Source organism: Vombatus ursinus, unplaced genomic scaffold, assembly GCF_900497805.2.
Source record: "Vombatus ursinus unplaced genomic scaffold, bare-nosed wombat genome assembly UNPS02012602.1, whole genome shotgun sequence".
In the NCBI taxonomy this organism is placed as follows: domain Eukaryota; kingdom Metazoa; phylum Chordata; class Mammalia; order Diprotodontia; family Vombatidae; genus Vombatus; species Vombatus ursinus.
Window position 1 is genome coordinate 11013 of NW_020952380.1, and position 20215 is coordinate 31227.

The 20215-nt window shown below is 36.8% G+C and overlaps 1 pseudogene; it reads right to left on the reverse strand.

The window, feature by feature from the left end:
• Positions 1–215: 215 nt before the first annotated feature.
• Positions 216–20215, reverse strand: part of LOC114039999 — a 63540-nt pseudogene continuing 43540 nt past the window's right edge.

The following is a 20215-nucleotide window of genomic DNA, read 5'->3' on the forward strand; positions in this document are numbered from 1 at the left end:
TAAGTACTTAATAAATACTTGTGGACTAACTTTTTTCCCCACTGAATATGTTGACTTTATTAATGGCATACACTATAGGACTCTACTTCTTCCTACTACTACAGGGGTGTTTGGGGGCAAGGACAGTGAATGAGGCATGGGATCCCTATTATAGGGAAATAGGTTAGAGTTATGGGCTCTCTTTTGGCTGGGGATGAAGATCCATAATTTTCCACTTTTTTCCTTGGAGGCCATGTAGATTATGAGGTCTACTATTTGTTTGCTGTGACTATATTCGTTGCTGTACCAGGAAATGAGCTTGACAAAATGGTCATTGAGGATAATACCAGTGCCAGCATGAAAGGTAGAAGAATGGGTGTCACTGTTAAAATCACAGGATACAATTTGGTCCTCTATGTAGTCAAAGATGCCCTTCAAGGGCCCCTCTGATGCTTGTTTCACCACTTTCTTATTACTGTCATATTTGGCAGATTTCTCCAGGTGGCAGGTCAGATCCACAACAGATGCACTGGGAGTAGGAACATGGAAGGCCATGCCTATATGCTGCCCATTTAGCTTGAGTATGACATTGCCTATAGCCTTAGCAGTACCAGTGGAAGCAAGGATATTTTATACAGCACCATGCCCATCATGCTACAGCTTGTCAGAGGGGACACCTACTGCCTTCTGGGTAGCAATAATGGCACGGACTGTGATCATGAGTCGTTCTACAATGCCAAAGTTATTATGAATAACCTTGACCAGGGGGACCAAGAAATGGATAGTATAGGAGGCATTACAAACAATCTTAAAGGAATTATATTTCTCATGTTTCACTTCAATCATGAATGTAGGGGCATCAGTGAAAGAGGAAGAAATAATGACACTTAGCTTCATCCTTCAAGTGAGCCCCATCTTTTTCCATGGTGGTAAAGATACCAATGGACTCCTCTATATACTCAGCTTCAGTATCTCGCCATTTAGTATTGGTGGGATCACGCTTCTGGAAGATAGCAAGGACTTTTCCATTGATCACCAGCTTTCCATTCTCAGCCTTAACAGTGCACCTGAACTTGCCATGGGTAGAATCATATTGGAACATATAAGCCATATAGTTGAGATCAATGAAGGTATCACTGATGACCACAATGTCCACTCTGCAACCCTGGTCACCAGGCACCCAATATGGCCAAATCCATTGACTGCAACCTTCACTACCTTATCTTAGGGATGTGGCTGCAGCAATGGATCCTGACACCAAGCTTGGAAGAAGAGCTGAGAGAGAGCCTAACCAACTTCTTATAAGAGGTTCAGAACTGAGGGTTGGAGGAAGAGGCCTTAGCTATCACTTACTCTCCTCTCTGAGAGCCTAGAACCTCAACTAAAACATTATCATTATGCATAAGAAAATGTATGCTTTTTCCGGGTCTTTGGAAGGAGATTTCCTAAGAGGACTATCACATTGCCTTTGGAATGTCTTATCCATGTTGCCTAAACTTTGTTCCATTGCTGGGTGTCTCCTAGGTTCAAGAAACATCTCCTGATAGATCCAGAATGCTAGCAACATGGACCTCTTTCTGATGATGTTGAATTTATGAAAAGTTCTCTTCTCCTTGACTCCTAGAAAAGGAAATCTCAATGTTCCTAGGCTATAGAAACCCAGATTTATTTTACTGGAACCTGACTCATGTGTATATCCTGAAATATAATGTGTCCTTCCTTTGTAAAAAAAAAATATTTTATTTTTTTTCTCTTGTTTCACAAGCACCATCTTACTTGGAAGGTTCTCCCTCCTCCCTTTCACTTGACTGACAGATCTTCAGCCTCCTTCAAAATTTGGCTCAAATCCTACCTTCTGCAAGTGACCTTTCCAAGTCACCCCTCCCCACTGTACTCCCTATGCTATGCTAGTGCTTTACCTCTAAAATTACCTCCTATTTATACTTTGTGTTTTTTATAAACAGCTTGGTAGTACAGTAGACAGTGCTGGGCATGGAATCAGGAAGACCAGAACTCAAATTCAACCTCAGACATTTATATGTGATCTATGTGATCTAAGTCACTTAACCTATCTGTCTCAGTTTCCTCAACTGTAAAATGAGGATAATAATAGAATTTACCTTCCAGGGTTGTAATGAGGAGATATTTGTAAAGTGTTTAGCACAATGCCTGGCACATAGTAGGTGCTTAATAAATGTCTAGTTCCTTTTCCCTATTAGTACATTGCACATTGTATCCCTTTCCCTCTTAGAATGTGAGTTCTGTGAGTTCAAGAACCATGTTTTTACCTTTCTCTGTACTGTCCGTCCTTAGCATAGTGCCTAACACATAATAAGTGCTTAATAAATGCTTCTTGACTGATGACTGAGTTCAACTAATGTGACTGACCTAGTCTCATCATAATTCCTCCTGGGCTATAGTAGTGGGCTGTGGACTAGACTGTCTAAGAATAGCATTTATATGGCACTTGAAAGTTTGCAAAGCACTTTCTGTGTTTAATGGATCTCATTTGATCCATTAATCCAGGACTGCCCACTCTAAGAAGCCTTCTGAGATCACCCCAGCTGGAAGCATTGTCTCCTTATTATGAATTATGGTAACACATAATTTTGTTACTATTCTTTCATTTTTTTTTTGTCTAGGCTCATGATTTCATTGATACAGAGGACTCCAGATATGTTCCCTCTCTCATCCAAAATTTAGATTAGCAACTTCTAAGCAAGCTACAGTCCTAGGGAGTCTTCTAAGGCTCTAATAGGCCAAACACCCCCACAGTCACTACTTAATTAGTATGTAGCAGAAGCAGACTTGAATTCAGACCTTTGTGTCTCTAAGACTGCTCTTCTCCAGGGTACTTCTCGTTTATCAACCATAAGACGTCATTTACTTGTAATTTTTTTAAATTGCTTACCTATATTTTTTTCATTTAGAATTGTTTCATTTTTGAACAGATTGCAGAAGTACTAACTTAAAAAATAAACTTGTTTTAAATATACCCTGGAAATTTGCACATGCATTTAATACATTCAGTCTGTTTGTAAGTGAAAATAGCAAGCCACATTGTATCAGAGATAACTTCCTTAGGAAAGAATTAATTTCATGGAAAAGACTTCACAGTCTAAGGCTGGTTATTGTTCCTTAGTGTACTTATTGGAATTGGCTAGCATATGCATAACTCGACTATTTTTACAAACATAATTTACTTTATTCAAAGCAATTTTATAGATTTTTTTCTTGGACCAGAGATTCATCAGTATTAGGAACGACTAGGTGAGAAAACTCCCTCTACCAATGGAATTCAGCACATACTCTGCAATTTAGAATCTTTAAGAGTTTCCTAGAGCCCGGATAGGTTAATGATTTGTATAGGATCATATAGCCAATATGGATCAGAGGCAGGACCAAGGTCTTCCTGGCTCTGAAGTTGGCTTTCTATTTACTATTCCACACATATATTATGAATATATTACATTCCTAATATCTATTGCTTTAACTACTCACCTTTTAAAAATTGTGAATTGTTTTATCTTTTCTATCTTCGAAGCTATCTTTTTTATTCTGAACTTAACAAACACCAAATAAGATGCACATTGCCATATACAAAGCAAATCATAAAAAGAGGATTACACACGTAGCCTCAAATCTGCAAAATTTGTTTCTCTCTCCGAGTACACAACAAATTCAGCATGTTCTTTTCAAAGCTGCCTTGATCATATTTCATACTGATCTTACTGTTCTTTTCTGTGTAATTTTAAAAATTTAATTAATTTTTTTTATTTTGATAACCCTATTACTTGCTCTCAATTAGCCCTACCCCATTGAAATAAAAGCAAAACATAGACAATATGCATAGTTGAACAAAATAAATCCCCACATTCCTCTCCAAAACTAATTGGGAAAAATGTCTGTGATACTAGACCACTAGGGGGCGATTGCTGGAGCAGCATGGCTTTACGGCTCACTACCCACCTTCTGCCAGAAAGACGCAAAAAGCACATTTTACTCCTTAAGCCAGTTTGTAAATTGTCTCAGGAAATTTTCATATGAATTAGAACTGGAAGAAACCTCCAAAATCATCTAATGCCAAGGGTTCTTAATTTTTTTTGTGTGTTGTGATCATTTGGTGTTCTGATGAAACCTATGAATCACTTCTCAGAATATTTTTAAATACGTAAAATAAAATACACAGGATTACAAATGAAACAAGTTGTATTGAAATAGTTACCAAAATATATTTTTAAGCCAGATTCCTTGACCCTAGTCTTCAAAAACGCTGATTCTAGTCCAATTCCATCATTTGTTTCATTGATACACAGTTATAGAATATCCTATGAATTTAGAATGAAGCTCAGAATTGCTTCTTTATTCCTAAAACGATTTGTGATCTCAAATATTTCACAGAAATTGCAGCTGTCTTTATTTTTTCTCTCTCTGTTCCTTTAGAATATCCTCCTTCCCACTACCCAGCCTCTAAATGTATACTTTCCCTGCAATAATTGCCATCAATAACAAACTTGCTCTCTGTCCCATACTCATCAATTTGCATCTTTTCAGATCTCTACTGAAAACATTTTTCTCTTATTTATTTTTCAAATTTTCTTTTCCTCTTATATTATTTCTTTAATTGTTAATACATAGCAATATAACCCTATATCTTATATTGTTGAGCTCCATTTTACATTTGGCTTCATATCTCCATAACACATGTATTTCACCCATATCCATAGTTAAGGCATACTTAGGCCATGTTCAAAACAATTTCCTTAAAATCAAGTGTGTTTTTTTCTTTCATGTTGTATCTGCAAGCAAATAGCAAGAACAAAGAAAACAATATGACTGAAGGACTATTAATCCTATGAAACAAAGACACACATTACAGTGTGTGCTACAGTGCCTAATAAAACAAACTTTGTGTCCAAAAAATTATAATGCTTTTCCATTCCTGAGTTGCCACTATGACCACTCCCTTTCTCTCCCATCCCAGTATTAATTTTTAATTCTTTCTTGAACTCTAATTCTATTTAGGTCCCCAGCAAATTACTTTATTTGTCCTGGATTCTTTTCCAAATGGGTATTAAAAATGAGATATTCTGTTATATTCATGTGGCCAAACTATGCTAATTTCACTCAGATTCTAGGAATCTACATATTTGAGAGATTATGAATGCTTAATAAATTAGGCAGAATCTTTTTCTACACTAATTTGAATTAAAAACAAAGAAAAGACCTTACCCCAGAAATTTTCCGGCCAGGGGCTTCCTAAAGAAGTTGCGTTATTAGCCATAATATCCACAAGAAACAGAGGAGAGGGAGGGGGAAAAGGAAAACCGAGAGATCCAAAAGGAGGCCTTTGATTCTATGCTTTGGTTCAGCCCAGAAACAAATACTTTGCCACTGCTACTCACATACTTTTGTTTGCATAAAAGGAAATAAGAATATCATGTTTCCTGCTTTTATACTCAAATTAGCAACTGTTTGTCTTATCTTGGAATGCCACATGGTTCCCGAGACAAAAACAGTTTCCTTCTCGTCATTTCCTCGGCCCAGGAGTACATGGACATAGGGTTAAATTACTGAATACCCTCCTCTTAAAAATTTTCAAATCTTGGGTTGAAGAAGGGGGTCATTTGCTTTCATTTCTTTCCCTTATTGAATCTTCAGTGGAAGATTCTACACAGTTACTGAACCTCCGGTAAAACGTGTTTATGAAGAAAGCTATTATGTTGTTGTTCCGTTGTGTCCAACTCTTCATGACTCCATTTGGTAGTTTCTTGGCAAAGATACTGGAGGGGCTTGTCATAATTTCCTTCTCCAGCTCATTTTACAGATGAGGAAACTGAGGCAAACAGGGTTAGGTGACTTGCCCAGGGTCACACAGCTACTGTCTGAGGCCACATTTGAACTCACGAAGATAAGTCTTCCTGATACCAAGCCCAGTGCTCAATCCACTGTGCCATTCATCACCATCATTATAAAGAGATAGAATGTATATGGCACTTTAAGGTTTGCAAAGCACTTTATAAATATTATCTCATTTTATCCTCACAATAACCCAGGGAAGTAGCTGCTACTATCATCCCTATTTTAATTCTGGGAGGTAGGTGCTATTATTAGAGCAGCTAGGCCAGCACAGTGGAGAGATTGTGGGGCCTAGAGTCAGAAAGACACATCTTCCTGAGTTCAAATCTGGCCTCAGATTCTTGATAGCTGTGTGACCCTGGGCAAGTCACTTTACCCTCTTTGCCTCAATTTCCTTATCTATAAAATAATCTGGAAAAGAGAACGGCAAACCACTCCAGTATCTCTGCCAAGAAAATGCAAAAGGGGTCACAAAGAAATTGACATGACTGAAAAGATTAAATGAAGGTGCTATTATTATCTGCATTTTACAAATGAAGACAAGTAGGTGGACAGAAGTTACTTAACTTCTTGCCCAGAGTAATACAGCTAGTGTTTCAAGAAGGATTTGAACTCAGGTCTTCCTGACTCCAAGTCCATTGCTTTATCCCCTGCATCACCTAGCTGTCTCTTATAATAATAATGGATAATTTGACAAAAAAAGAGAAAAGGAAGATATGGATATGTTATAAATGACTGCTTTATATATATTTGTACGTGTAATAGATTTAAGTTCTATTTCAATGCTTATAAATTATCTTCAGTCAATTGAGGAAGCAAAACTAAAAAGAGCTTAATCCTTGTTTATGCTACTTTATTGAGGAAAGAAGTGGAAGGAACACACATCTCAATTCCTGGTAAGAAATTCTCTCCACCTGTGCAGGTCACCACCTTCTCTGAAACTTACGGTCTTTCAGGGTTGCCTGGGGACACAGAGAGGTTACCCAACATGCCCAGAGTCATACAGCCAGTGTGTCAGAGGCAGAACTTGAACTCAGCTCTTCCTTATTCTTAGGCCAGCTCATTACCTAATATTACACCATTCTGCCTTATCTAAATAGAAGTAATAATATTTTACTTTACTTCATAACTCTCTTCTCTAAAAAATCATATTTATTCCATTTACATGTCATCTCTTCCTCTTTTTGTGTAACTATTCATTATAATTTTAGTAGATTAAAGGTAATTTTAAAATATTGTATGGCATACCCACCTAATGCTAATATCCACCTTTTTCATACTAAAGTTGTTTAATTAATGGTGACTATGAGATAATAATAGGGAATATCAAAAGGATTTGGATTGAGTGATTCAAGTTCTCTCTGTGCAGAGGATAATCCAGGGAGATAAGTCAAGAGTTACTAGAAGTTACATTAATCCTTATAGTCGATACTGGAGTACCATTGAGTATACTGAAGGAGTAAAGTATATTTTCAAAGTGCCTCATAAGGTCCTGAACAGTTTGTGCACTGGAAAATGTAAAGGAATATATGAAGTTCATCCTAAAATAATTCTTTGAAGCTCTATTTCTCTTTGTGTTTGTCTATCTAAAACCTCTGAATTTAGCAGTGGAAAATTATCTTAAATAGATGTTTAGATTATTTGTTACATAAAAACAACTATGTACAATCGATAAATTAAAATGCTACACCAAACACTAGGTGGCACAGTTAACAGAGCATTGGATTTGGAGTCAGGAAGACCTGACTTTAAATGCTTACTAGCTGTGTGACCCTGGGCAAGTCATTTCACATCTCTCAGCCTTTTTTTCAGTAAACATAAAGGCTCTTCAACATAAAGATATATAACATATGGTCTATTTATATGTAAATATTCATATATTTGCATGAAATGCCTACACATGTATATTTCTGATTGAAACAATCTTGAAAACCCTCCTATTTCTTCAAATTAATTTTGGATATTTTTTAAAAATTAAAAATATTGTCATTATAGGACCTTATCAAAATAGGACCTAATCAAAATAAACAACACAAGAAGTTTGAACTTGAACTCAGAATACCTGGGTTTGAATCCTGTCCATATCTCTTCCTAGCTGTGTGGCCTTGGGTAAGTCACATTAGTTCTTTGGCATTCAATTTCTTTATCTGTGAAATGAAGGGGTTGGGAACCACATGACCTCTAAGTTTCCTCCTAGCTCTGTGATTCTATAATTTCAACAAAATCTGCTTACATGAATTATAATTCATTAATTACATTATATTAATTAATAATTAATGGTGTAACTTCTGATGAACTATGAGAAAAATATAGCTATAGATGTTGCTATAGACACAGATAGATATAGATATCAATATTGACATCAATATCGATATATAGATTGCATTTTCCCTCAAACTCCCCAATAGAGAAGTAAAGTCAACTAGACTTTGGCTTTTAATAAATTATCTCTTGTACAAAATAGCAGTCTTTCCAGCTAAGGTTGTGTTTTAGGCTGGGATTTCCTTTCATTGTTTCACACTTTAGTCATTTCATATTTTCCCTGTTGGTTTATAATTTTACAGATGGCCAAAGCCTAATCAAAAGCCTGAGAAATCAAACTTTACAGCAGGAATTGGAAGTAGAATTACCCAATGACTTTGGGGGTCAGAGAATGGAGGGTATGGGGATGTCCTGTTTCTATAATGCAAATATCCCAGATGTTAACAGTGAATAATTATCATTGGAAGAGATCCATCCATGTGTCTGTGTATATATGCACTAAGGAAAGCACATATTTATGGGAATCCTGTGACTTATAAACCTATACAGGAAGACAAGTACTAACATTGCCAAAATGTACAGTTGGCTTTTCCTCTATTTGTCACTGCGCAATAGAACATTTAGGTCTGGTATTCCCTGCTGCTAGCAAAATAGATTGTCCCCTAAGTTTCCTCACTTCCATTAAATGTTTCCAACACTTTGAAAAGGGAAACTCAGAGACTAGAGACTCAGACAGTGGACAGAGCAGAAAAGGTACAAAGAGGAGAATTCATAGCAAGTCAGAGCTGGAATGCACCTTAGAAATCATCTTGTTCAATGCTATCGTTTTACAGATGAGAAAATTGAGATCTAGAAAGGTGAAATAACTGGCCCAAGGACAGATACTGGACTAGAATCCAGGTTACAGGCTCATAGATTTAGAGTTGGAGGGACTTTAGAAGTCATCAGATCTTATGGATAAGGAAACTTAGACCCAGGGAATTTAAATGAGTTGTCTAGGTTTATACTACTACTAAGTGTTCCAGGGAGAATTTCATCCCAGGTCTTCCTGGCTCCAAATCCAACAAGCTATCTACTACACTTTCTACTTTTAGTATTAACCAGATTGAGACCTCAAGATTGTACTTTTTTTCCTTTACATTACAGGCCACACTAATAAAAAGCAAAATAAACTACACATGATTGTATTTCACTCACAATATGTTTAGTATTAAAATGCTGAAGTTTCCTTCTTTGGTTATTATTGATTTTTTATTTCATTTTCATTTTGTTAAATTTTTATTTATTTTATTTTTAGTTTATGGAATAAAACAAGCATTTCCATAGCAGCATAAAAAAGAAGATTACATATAAAACTGCAACTCTATTATGTACAACTTGCTATTCCTTTTAAATATATAATAAAATTATCATGTAAATTTATTTTTCCTCCCTTCTCCCTCCATCCTAGAGATGGCTACCATTAGACACAGTTTCTTAAATATATTCTAATGACACCTCATTCTAAATTATTAGAATTAGTGAAATAGATAGGAAGGAGTAGAGCTATAATTTGAACATAGACATAATGTCCAGAATTAGGGAGGTGATAGACCTACTGTACTCAATCCTGGCAGGACCATGTCTGGAAGACTGTCTTCCTTTTGGATGTCACATTCTAATAAGGAAATTGATAAAGATCAATAAACATCCAGATGAGGATATTTAATAAACACCCAGATGAGGGAATGACCTCAAGTTCATGCTGTATGAAGATCGGTTGAAGAGACAGAAGAGGGTTAGTTTGGGGAGAAGAGAGCTGTCTTCAAGGATTTGAAGATTTGTCCAGTTTCTAAAAGAATAGATAGTTTCTGTTTGGCACCAGAAGTCAGAAAGAAGAGCAACGAGTGGAAAGTTCAAAGGTGGCTGATGTGAAAAATTTAAAAACAACAACAATAATTTCCTAAATATCCAAAAGTGAAATAAACTCTCTTGGGGAAAGGGAAGGAAAGGGAAGACACCCTCACTTGGTGTCTTCAAGCAGGCCACATAATGGTTATGTTGTATCAGGGACTCTTTTCCGTATAAATAATTCATTTGTTAAGAATGGGAATACAAAGAAATAGTTTCAAGAACAAAAAATGAGATGAGGACTATGTTTGAAATTTAGCACAGCAGGGAACATGGTCCTTCAGCATTGGTTTATGACTAAGGAGGGTGAAGATTTAAAAAATGATTAATCATCTGAATATTTGGAGACTAAGGTACAATTTTTAAAAATGATTAATTTCATAGGAAAAATTTGTTGTGACCTTTTAAGGGAAAGACTCATTACTGAGGGCCAGGAGCCTCTGTTTTAAGGCATTCATAAGTATAGGGGACAGAGTTAGAGGCTGGTGTTGTGAAGAAGTTTAAGAACCTGAAAAAAAAGAGACCAGCACCAGGAGGAATTAGCTGACAGAAAGCTTCAGCTATGTGATTCTTGATTGGCTGGAGAGAATCCTCATTACAGAATTGCTTTCTGTTCCAAATATTGCTTCTCAGCCCCCTAGAGCTTAAGAAAACTGAAATTTCTCAAAAGTGGGTGTGCTCTTTGCTGCTCCCCTCCGAATTGAAAGGAGAAGGAAGGTACTACAGCAGTTTTGCTGCATAAACAAAGCTAGCTAGACTGATTTTTATTTTTTTATTTTTTACCCACTTAATAGTATTTTATTTTTCCATGAAAAGATAGTTTTGAACATTGACTTTCATAAGATTTTGAGTTCTAAATTTTTTTCTCCCTCTCTTCCTTCCCTCCCCCCTCCCCAAGACAGCAAGCAATCTGATATAGTTTATACATGTACAATCATATTAAACATATTTCCACATTAGTCATGTTGTGAAAGAAGAATCAGAACAAAAGGGAAAAATTATGAGAAAGAAAAAAAGGAAAATAGCATGCTTTGGATGCGGTTGAGGGGTTCAGGGATCCTGGGACCCCAAAATCACCACATGTGGGTCCTGCCCGCAAGAATTCCACTCAAGTCTTCTTTCAGCCAAAGACAAGGTTTATTAGAACATCCATCATATTGGGCAGACTATTAAGGAATCTGAAAATTAGTAAGCTATTGGCTAGATTATAAGAATCTGACCAGTGGCTAGATTATAAGAATTTCAGCAGTGGCTAGATTTTAGGAATCTGAGCATCTTAATGGAGACAAAGTAGACCCTATATATAGAAAGACTGTGGGAAGGACCTAGGAATGGCCAGTAAACTGGGGTGAACAGAACTCCTGGATCCTTGACCTCATGGCCAAGGGAGAATGCAGCCTAGCTAGGATTAAGGGTGAGAAATGGCCTGGGACCATACATAGGGAGGTAAAACAAAGGAAGGCCAGGCTAGATTAACAGAATTGTGAGATTGGGTATAGCCACAATGAAAGGACAGTTGATGGGATTATAGCCTCAGGGAACACCAAAGATTCAGCCACATGGGAAAGTCCAGGGTTTTTCCTTTCTGAGGCCCAGATCCCAACTCCATCATTCCCCCCTCAAACAAATGGGACCCAAATTCTTTTGGAGTAAGGGGAGAAAGTCTCGGCTTCTGAAACTGCTTCCTGCTGGCAAGAGGCGTAGAGCTGTTCCTGTCTCCAGGAGGTCCCAAAGAGGAGGTTGACTGAAACCCAGCACAAGCTGCACCCAGGGAACAATGTGGGGACATTGGCTGGTACCCGCTGGTTGCTACCAACTGTAGGTGAATGGCCCATAGTCTGGAAGACACAAATCGGATAGAAAAAACTGCAGAGCCGAGATATAAAGCAAGGACTAGATTTAGGGCCCAACTTTGAGAGGATAAAATATCCTTAGCTCTGTTTGGATTCAGATAATTCGGTTTTCCAACCATGCAGTATCAAATCCACCTCATAACCAGACTCAGGAATAGCCAGGTAGGTAACATTCCCTTTCAAAATAACATAATGGAAAAACTGAGCCAGGAGGATCCCATCTTCGACTGAAGCTAAAATTGTCCTCTCAGCTTTTCCTGATGCTAACTTGCCACCAGTATCACCTTCTCTGAGAAGCTTGTGGCATTTCTCTCAGATGGTGAATTATTGATTATCGATGGATTATGACCCATCAGACAACTCAAAATAAAATCCTATGAGCTTTTACCTCAAACAGCAAGTTTTACTAATCACAGCTTAGGAAAAACTTTTCCAGGATTTACATCTCAAATTTAAATTTGTCCTGGTATAAAAAGCCAATCATTAGAGATTTCTATACACTTGCAAATTCTAAGCAAGCCATACATAACCCAAACAAATTTTTTCACTAGTTTACACACTAAAACAATAACCAACAACAGCTAAATTATTTTAGCAGTAACCAAATTATGAAAAGTTGCTTGACATAACTGATACAGAAAGTTCATCAATTTGAAACTTAAAACAAATCCATTACCAATCAGGTGACTTCAGTTTTGTTAAATGCACTTCCAAATTACTTCACACAGAGAATCAACATCTCATCATTAACAGTTAAAACTACAAATTTAAAAGAGCATGCTTACCCAAGTTTGGAAGCTAGCTTCATTCCTTTGAGCAGGATGTGCTGAACCTAGGTGATGCTTCCAGCCCTAGGCCCAAGGCCGTTGCCAGGGGGGCCCACACAGTAGCTGCTGCCCCTACCTCCTCCTTCCTTTCCCAGGTGGGGGAGGGTGAAATCAAAGGTGAAGGGTAAAGGGTGAAACTCTCTTCTCCTGTGAGAGGGGTTAACAGATATCTTCTTGACTCAAGGGAAGGGAGTGACCAGGTTGTATAGGTGTTTCAAAACTCCTTAATGATCAATCACAAAACCTCCAAAATCTGCCAAGATAGTTTTAGCTGTCCTAACTTTCCCTGTAACCTCCATGAAGGAGGATTCAGAGATGCAGAGGGAAGCGAGTAAGTAAGCCTCAGGGAACCAAAAAGCAACTTCAGTTTTCCCCAATTCCCTAGCACTGAGGGAATTAACAGAATTGAGCATACACTTCCAGATAGGGCATCCGTCCTTTTCCTCTATGCTGCAGAAAGTGTACCCAGGTCCATGGGTGGACCAAGAGCCTGAGAGCTTCAGGCCTAGTGAGACACAGCCTCTCAACTGTCTGCCCAAAAAGAACCTCCAAGCCTTGGTGCTTGGAGAGCGACCCCAACTGCAGAGCAAGAAAGGAGGGGAGGGAGGAAGCTTACATACCTTCTACTCTTGGCTGGAGAGGAACTTGAGGTTAGGCAGTTTCCCCATATGGACTACCAAAATGATGCAGTTTAGGGGTCCAAGGGTCTTGGGACCCCAAAATCACAACACATGGGTCCTGCCTGAAAGAATTTGACCCAAGCCTTCATTCAGCCAAAAACAAGGTTTATTAGAACATCTGTCATATTGGTCAGACTCTTAAGGAGTCTGAACATTAGTAAGCTATTGGCTAGATTATAAGAATCTGACCAGTGGCTAGATTATAAAAATCCCAGCAGAGGCTAGATTTTAGGAATCTGAGTCTAGACTGATTTTCTTTGCCTAGAGAATCAACTCAAACTTTTCACAGTAAGCTCTGTTTTTATAAGATAACATGATCCTAGTTAGTGAAACACTGGTTGGGCTATCTGTGGTACCCAGAGATAGTCAATTTGACACCTTTGTAGTTGTCTGACTTAATGAGAGATGCTAAGCAATATAAGAAGTTAACATTTTCTAATCATTTTATGTGTGATTGCAAATTGAAAAAATAGCTTGCAAATGCTACATTGACTTGAATATAGTGGGGAAGATTTATTTAGCTGGAGAGCAGTGAGAACCAACTGACTAACAGCAGAGAATTGGTTTTGTGTGGCAAAGATATTCCTAAATGGAACAATGACAACAAAGCCTAGAGTTCAGAGTTTAATGAAACCGTGCATATGAGTTTCTCTTCCCTTTTGTCTTTCCCTGATAGGTTTATGTAAGTGTGCCCATTTTTTTTCCCCACAAATACAGAATGCATTCATGGGACTGGTCAGTTTATGTAAATAGAAATGCATTGATGGGGGTTTAAGAGCTAAATTGATGAATAGGGGGAGTATATTCCCTTTTTTAAGAATTACCTCTAAGACCCTGAGAGCATTTGGATGTTTCCCAGTGCTGGTAATCTATCTCTGGGATCCTAGACCTGCCAATGTGAGAGCAGGTTGGAATGAGATAGGCAGCTCAAAGAACAAGCAAATGGTCACATATCTATGTGAGTGGTGAGTATGTAGTGATCTCATCCATTTTACCACATATATCCCCTATAGGTGAGTGGATGGTGATTCCATTCACTCATTATAGGAGCATTCCATCTCTTCCCATATCCAACTCATTGATAAAAAAAATGATAAAAAGTAAAGTACATGGAAAGAGCACTGAATTGGGAGTCAGAAGATTTATATTACATATATGTGTGTATATATAATGTGTGTATATATATGTGTATATATATATATATATATATATAAAATCTTTCTGCCATTTATAACACTTGTGACCTTGGGCAGGTTACTTAATTTCTCTGGACTTCAGTTTCCTCTTTTGCCAAATGAAGGGGTTGGATTAGATGAGAGTGTCTTACTGTTACATCCTGGATACATGCCATAGGAAGACGACATTTGGTTCTCACAAACAACCCAGTGAGGTAAGTGCTATTCTTACTACCATTTAATAGATGAAAAAAACACACTGAGCAATTAAATGAATTGCCCAGGATTACGCAGCTAGAAAATGTCTGAGGCAGAATTTGAACTCAGTTTTTCCTGACTGAAACTCAGCACTCTATCTGCAGTGCTAACATAACTGTAGGAATAGTGGATATAAAATCATTCTTGCCAAAAGTCTGGAAATACTCTCACATAAATATAACACAATCCAAGGGAAAGTAGACTCAGTATTAGCACATGTGGCAAAAGAGGAATTCATGATTCCTAGCTGGATGACATCCTTTTCTCCCTTTTTGGAGTCTTCATGACATTCTCCTGAGGTGTAGCTCTTTATTAGACTCTAAGGTTTGAAGCTCTTGTAGAAGCTTGAAGCTGCCTTTCTTCAATGTGTATAATTTGTCTTTAGCTTCCTGTACAGTGGCTGTTGTTAGACACTGCTATTGCAGAGACACTCATATTGTCATGAATAGGCTGTCAAAATATTCTGACCTTTTAAAGTTTACTAGGTCTCCTCCCCTTGAAGGTCTCCCTCAAAGACTTAGCTAGAAATGCTCTTCCCCTAGGCTGGGTGACTATTGGAATCCTGGATTCTGAAATAGCCTCCTGTTTTATCCACAACCCGCCAGCTGTGATTGATTCTCTTTAGTCAGTTCCAAAATACATAGTGTCAACTCATTTCATTTGGCTGGAGGCATTTCATCCCTTCCCTAAAAGTAATTAAGGTCTTTTCCTAAAACTAGTTTATAGTTCTGATTGATTAATATATTTGATAGAGGTTTATAGGAGTTATTTATATTCATTTTATATCTTTGATGGATTGTATAAATCCATCAAAGAGATACTATCACATTTTAAAAGTATAAGGACTACAGCATCTTGATAATTACCTTGAGGTTATGAGTAATAAACACACCTTTTAAAATAATCCTCTCTGTGCCTCATTTTCCTTCACAGTAAATGAGGAATTTAGACATTTTTTTTCTAAGATATCTTCTGGTTCTAATTTGCTATGGTTTTATAATATGACTTAAAAAAAAACATTTCCTATCTCCAAGGCTTTCCTCTCTGTTATTCCCAAGGTGATAGCTAGCTAATCTGTAGAATTAGTTTTGTTACTGTTAACCACTCCCTCCTCCCTTATAATATATGCACTGTAACAGTGGCCTTCTAGAGGGAGTTTTGGAGTAGTCCATGAAGACTTCACAGAAGAAGCATGGAGAATGTAATTTACTGAATATAGGCCAGTTTCTATGCCATCGAAATATTAATTTTTTTGGAATCCCTTGCTGATTTTTTCATATTCTTAGGTATTACAGATCTAATGCAGGAAGACATTTTTTTTTAGCTCTCTGTCATCCCAGAAGGCCAGTGACACTACATCCCATTTTTCTTGGGTTTTGACATAACAATAATGAAAGAGATCTACATACAGATAAAAAATATTAGGAGATGGTTCTTTAGTCTTTAATGTCTGAAGGCCTGCTGGATCAATGTTCCAAGTTGGAAAAGAGCACTACATTCATCATTTCAAACCTCTTCTTCCACTGTATAATGCATGCTTGAAATGTATTCTTCTCCCTTGTTGGTGATGTCATTGATGAGGATAGTTTTGTACTCAAAATGATTTGAAAAAAAAAATAGGGACTTTTAAATTAGTTGACTATTCATCTGAGCAAGTTGTCTATCTCTAAAATATCTTAATAACACCCTTCTGCAAAAGATAAGGAATGGAGAAATCATATATATGAAGACATCATTTTCATACAAACTGAATTTTGTTTTGTGTTTTAACTTAAACAAAAGCACTTGATAGTGAAAGAGTAAGAACAGAGAAGAGGGAGTCAGAAACACAATTGTAGGAAATAGCTTTCAGTGAGCCTTACGCAGAGCATTTTCATGATCAGCACAATTGCATTGCATTTTGCACAATGGACTATTTCTTCAATGTTGAAAATAATGTTTGTTTGGGGGTTTTCCTGGTACCTCTAAAAATTGATTTGAATCCTAACAAAAACATCTGTGTTTTCCCATGGAAATTATTCTGCTTCATAACCACCATTCATTGGAAGGAAATTCAGCTAAGGGGAGGTAATATCATACAAAAGAAAAGGCTGGTGTGAAGGCAGAGGGTTTGGCTTTTGAATCCCCATCTCTATCACTCGTTTACCTATTTGACCATGGTCAAGTTACTTAACTTCTCTGGGCTTCTGTTTACTCATTTGTCAACTAAATGAACTGAATTAGATGTTCTTTTACCTCTAAGGTTAGAATCATAATACCAAAACAATTCCCCCGAAACTGTGAACTATTTCTTTAGCTGACAAAATTGGAAGAATATTTCTAGTACCTAACTCCCAGGGTAGTAGTGAAGAAAGTAGTGAAGTGTGGCAGCTAGATGGTGCAGTGGATAGAGCACTGGCCCTAAAGTCAAGAAGACCTGAGTTCAAATCCGGCCTCGGACCAAACACTTGACACTTACTAACTGTGTGACCCTGGGCAGGTTGCTTAACCCCAATTACCTTAAAAAAAAAAGTAGTGAAGAAAAGAAACAAATTCACGTGTTATCTTTTATTATCATTTTAATTTTATTCCTTTCCTGTAGCCAAATGAAATCTCTTTTGAAGTTTAGAGTAAAACACTGTAATATATTGACAATGCATTTCTTTAAACAACCTAGTTTTCTTCTGACTTTCTAGTCATCATTCTTCTTTTCCCTCTTTTCAGGGAAGCATTAAGATTCATAGAAGAAAGGTAATTTTATTGCTTAAGCAGTTGTTTTTAAGATTCATTAATTTTTTCCCCCAACTCATTTCTTCTTTCTTAGTGTATAACCTAGGTGAAGAATTCCTGGGGAGGACATAACAAAAAATAGGAAAGTACTTAAAAGTTGTGGATAATGAGCAGATCTATATTCGTTGTGTCTTAAAATAATTTTTTTTTAATACTAGAAGGAACAGGTGAGTCAATTAATGCAAGATTATTTTTGTATTTTAAAAATAATTTTATAATTTTATTTTTAAACATTTATATTTACTATTTAAAATATCTGATGTAAATTTTATTTAAATGCTAAAATATTCTAAAATATTTATAAAATTACAGTTATAATTTATGGTAACTTGGCTATGTTCATATAGGGAAGCAAGTGGTAAACATGAGGATTCAAAGCCAAACCCTCTGACTTCACACCAGTCTTTTCTATTGTACTACCTCCCCTTCATTGAATTTTCTTCTGATGAATAGCAGTTATGAAGCAGAAATTTTATATGGTTATAATTATATGGTTTATAATTGTACCTTATTATGTGTGGTTGTAATTCTTCTCTCTCTAAGATACACTTCAAATACACATAACAACAAGCAGATATTAAAATTATACTTTGAAATAAAAATTTTCATCCTACCATCTCTAGTACATACAAAGGCACTGTATCAATAGACACAGATTGATTTATTGAAATATTCAACTCCCATCCTTCTCACCCATAAACAGTCACAGTGGATGATGGCTACCTATAAATCTAAAATCCTCAGAGTCACAAGCTTTCCACTCTTCAGTTGAGCTTCTTTCATCCAGTTCTGTATATATAATCTACTATCTGCTTCAATTTAATCTGAGGCAGCTCTTGCTAAAATGATTGCTGATCAATCAACAAGCATTTATTAAGCACCTACTATAGGCAATAGACATGTTCCAGGTAGCTATATGCACATCCAAGTTTGATTAAATAGGATCTCATTTTCATTATCCAGGGGAAGGTCTCTATTTCTTGATGACAAATCTTTTTTGTAAAGTGAAAACACCTTTTGTGGTCTTTATTATACTAATTATCCTAATTCTTTAGTAAGTATAAAACTCCGTATCTTAAAACAGGAAATCATAATTCTCTAAATATCTTTAGAGCAGACACGGAAGAAACAGACTTTTAACTTGGCATACTACTTTTATTTTTTTTAATTTTGAAAGGATTTCTAGGAATAAAGAGGTCACTATTTGATCCTCAAGGTTTTCCTTTTATTTCTTTGGTTCACTAAACACTGAAAGCCAGGGTATGTTAGTGTGGAGGTGATACCTGAAGGTGTGGAAAGAATAACATCAAGTTTATTACACCTTTAAGAGCTTAACATATAAATACTGATGCATGCAAAGAGTAAAGACTGATGTAAGGTAATAAATAAAATCAAGTGCTAATTAAAAGGTGTTGAAGGAAAACCCTTTCTATTTCACATTAAAGCTAATTAAGTAATTGACAGCAAAAGTGGTAAAATTTTAGCATGAGAATTTTTAAATGGAGTTAAAAGTAAGCTAAAGTAGGAAAAATTTGCTATAATGACATAATGTGATTATGAAACAGCATTTGAGGGGAAAAAAACCTTTTCCAATAATGATTGTCATAATAGTTCTCATCAAGAATTCATGAAATTTCAACTCCCTAACTTCGCCTCATGAAAGGATCAAGTGTAGAGGGCGTAGTGCTATATGGGGGGGGGGGACAGAATAGAGCAATTAATTCTAACAGAGATTGAAAGATACATAATAATTGGATATGGAAAAGCAATTGTAAACTTCCTCTCTACCCATGCAACACCATGAGTCAGTATAATCAAGGAGCACATATGGCTTTGGGATGCCATGGAGGAGTGTTGTCCATAGACTTTCTCCTCCTCTCCAGTTTCATTGGAAAAGATGGTCCTCCTTCTTGCTGAAGCACACTTTTTGATCCCATTTCCTCATGTCTTCCCTGAGACCTCAATCCTTTAGTCATCCCCTCTTTTTTCTTCTTCCAATGTTCTCTTCTATAATGACAAAGAGAACTGTCAGTCATTTTACTCTGCCCTATCTTTTTGTGGTCTGGGCCAGTTCACCTTTGGAATAAGTCTTTCTCTTCAATCACACCCTTGGCCCCTCCCTTCTGGAGACTGGTTTTCTTTCAAATTAGGTCATGGGCAATGGAACATGCCTGTTTCAATTCTAGCCAGTTAGCTTTCTTTGCTTTTTTTTTAACACCCAGAGAATCTTCAGGGAATGTATCTCTCTGTACCGAAATATTAGTAAAATAAATCAATAACTCTCTCCTTTGATTCTGAGCGCTCAGCCAGAAATTTTGTTCTGGTAGATACCGCAGTTTTAATTTTCACTCTCCAATTCTGCTGCTTCCAATACTTCTCCACCCCAACATGATACATTCAAGGAATAGTTTATACAGTTTAGACAACATTTCCAGCTTAATAAAGAAAGTAAACTTTTAAACACATAAGGGTAAGCATCTCCATAGGTCCAGGAAAGTACCTTAGGATAGACAGAAAAAGGAAAAGGGGACCAAGTCCACCCACCCAAAGGCATTCTAGAAGCAAGTAGGTCCTGTTTCTGATTGTAAAAATAAGGCCAAATCCATCCATATTTTCCTGATATCAGTGAATCTCAGCCACTAGTAGTCTCCCATTCTTTCTTC